Source organism: Piliocolobus tephrosceles, chromosome 2 (assembly GCF_002776525.5).
Source record: "Piliocolobus tephrosceles isolate RC106 chromosome 2, ASM277652v3, whole genome shotgun sequence".
NCBI lineage: Eukaryota > Metazoa > Chordata > Mammalia > Primates > Cercopithecidae > Piliocolobus > Piliocolobus tephrosceles.
Genome location: NC_045435.1, coordinates 5,796,686 through 5,799,146, shown reverse-complemented (window position 1 = coordinate 5,799,146; position 2,461 = coordinate 5,796,686).

Sequence of the window (2,461 nt, the reverse complement as noted above, 5' to 3'; positions counted from 1 at the left end):
TATCTATCTATCTATCTATCTATCTATCTATCTATCTATCTATCTATCTATCATCTATCTATCTACCTATCTATCTTAATGCCACCTAATCAATTATCTTTCAATTCAGAGTATGAATTTGCAATTAAATTCTGGGTAGTTCCTTGAAGTGGATCTGGGAATGTTGAGAACTCCAAACAGAATTGTTACCCTATTATCCAAAGCCTCACTCCAAATTCCTATTTGTTATGTAATTCTTTGTTGGACTGGTGTTTAAACACACATTCCTTTGTATTTATCCTCCATTTCCTGGAGCTTAATTTTCTTCTTAGAGCAAATTGATCTTCAGCTTTGGGAGGATCCAGATCATAAAGGGTCTTGTGTGTCTGGTCAAGATATGCAGATATTGTATGTCATAGATTGGGAAGCCAGTGAGAAGACAGGATTATATTGATTTGTTAGAAAGTTCACCCTGGCAGCATGGTGGAAAAGAGTTTGGAAGTAGATGGGGTGAGGCTGATGGTTTTACTCTCCCCTTCTTCCCTTCATATTCCAACCTCACTGGGGAAAGGAGCTTTATGTTGGATATTATAATCCCATGAAGAAACAGGGAGAAAGGGGTTTGAGAAACAGAAACAATCAATACTGACATACAAACATGTTGCTATGGGGATCTATTGTCAAAACCCTGAGATTTCTTTTGCAATGTTTACCAAGCACTCAGCCCATCACACATTAAACACCTAGGCTCATCACTCCTCTGATTCTGGCAGGCAGGTTTCCTCACTTCCGGTTTATCTTTCCTACAGAGCAACTGGTCAGATGCTGAGTGTTAGGGATTGGGATAGGCAATTTATATTCTAAAATGGAGGCTTTATATTTTTAATTTTCCCTCAAAAAATTTCAAATGTACAGAACAATAGAGATAACAAATTATTAAAATAAAATCAATAATTTTCAATATTTAATTAAATATTTAATTTAATATTAAAATAGTAGAGAAAGGAACTCTGCTATTCCTGTCACCCATGTTCCATAATTAGTGATATTTTGCCATACTTGCTTTATTACTAAATCTACATTTTTGCTGGTCTTTTTTATTCATATTATTTTGATTGATTGACACATCATAATTATAAATATTTATGAGGTACAATGTGGTATTTTCATATATGTATAGAATGTGAAATGATTAAATCAAGTAAATTAACATATCCATCACCTCAATTAAGTATCATTTTTTGTGGTGAGACATTTGAAGTTTATTCTGTTATTTTGAAATATGTAATATATTATTATTGACTATAGTCATCCTGCTCTGTGATAGATGTTAAAACCTATTCCTCCTGTCTGACATTTTATACTCTGATCAACAGCTCCCTATCACCTCTCCCAGCCACTCTCTGGTAACCACCATTCTACTCTCTACTTGTATGAGTTCAATACTTCTTAGATTCCACACATAAATGAGATCAGATAGTATTTGTCTTTCTGTGCCTGGTTTATTTCACTTTTTGCTAAAGTATTTTAAAGCAAATAGTCTCATGACCTCATGTCATTACACCTCTACATGCTTCATTATGCATCTCTTAAAAAGAAACATTTTCTTACATAATCATAATTATCACATCTAACAATATTAACAGTGATTCTTGGGTAACCTCTAGTATATCCAGTCTACATTTAAATGTCCCTGCTTGTCTTAAAAATCTATTTGTGTAGTTGATTTGTTGAGCTAGGATTCAAACAAAATCAAAGATATTTTCTAAACATTTCATTATACTCCAGATATTAGGTTTTTTCTGACAACTTCTTTAACCCCACCTTTTCAGTTTGTATTGGAGTGCTTTTATGTGGTTCATAATTTTGGAAGCCATTTCTATCCATTTCATTAAATCAGTTACCATGTCTAGTAGGCTGAATGATGTCCTTTCCCCTCTGTTCTCCATGATATCTAGGTCCTAATCCCTAGAACCGATGAATGTTAACCCACATGGCAAGAGAGATTTTGTAGATGTGATTAAGTTAAAAATCTTGAGATGGGGAGATTATCCTGGATTATATGGTTGAACATTAAATGCACTTACATATGTCCTTATAACAAGGAAGTGGAGGTTGGGTGTGGTGGCTCACACCTGTAATCCCAGCATTTTGGGAGGTTGAGGTGGACAGATCACCTGAGGTCAGGGATTCAAGACCAGTCTGGCCAACATGGTGAAAACCTGTCTCTACTAAAAATGCACAAATTAGCCTGGTGTGGTGGCGGGTGCCTGTAATCTCAGCTACTTGGGAGGCTGAGGCAGGAGAATTGCTTGAACCTGGGAGGCGGAGGTTGCAATGAGCTGAGATCATGCCACTGTATTCTAGCCTGGGTGAAAGAGCGAGACTCTGTCTCAAAAAAAAAAAATAAATAAATAAATAAATAAATAAAATAAATAAATAAAGAGAAGGAAGTGAAGAGAGATTTAATACAGAAGACAGA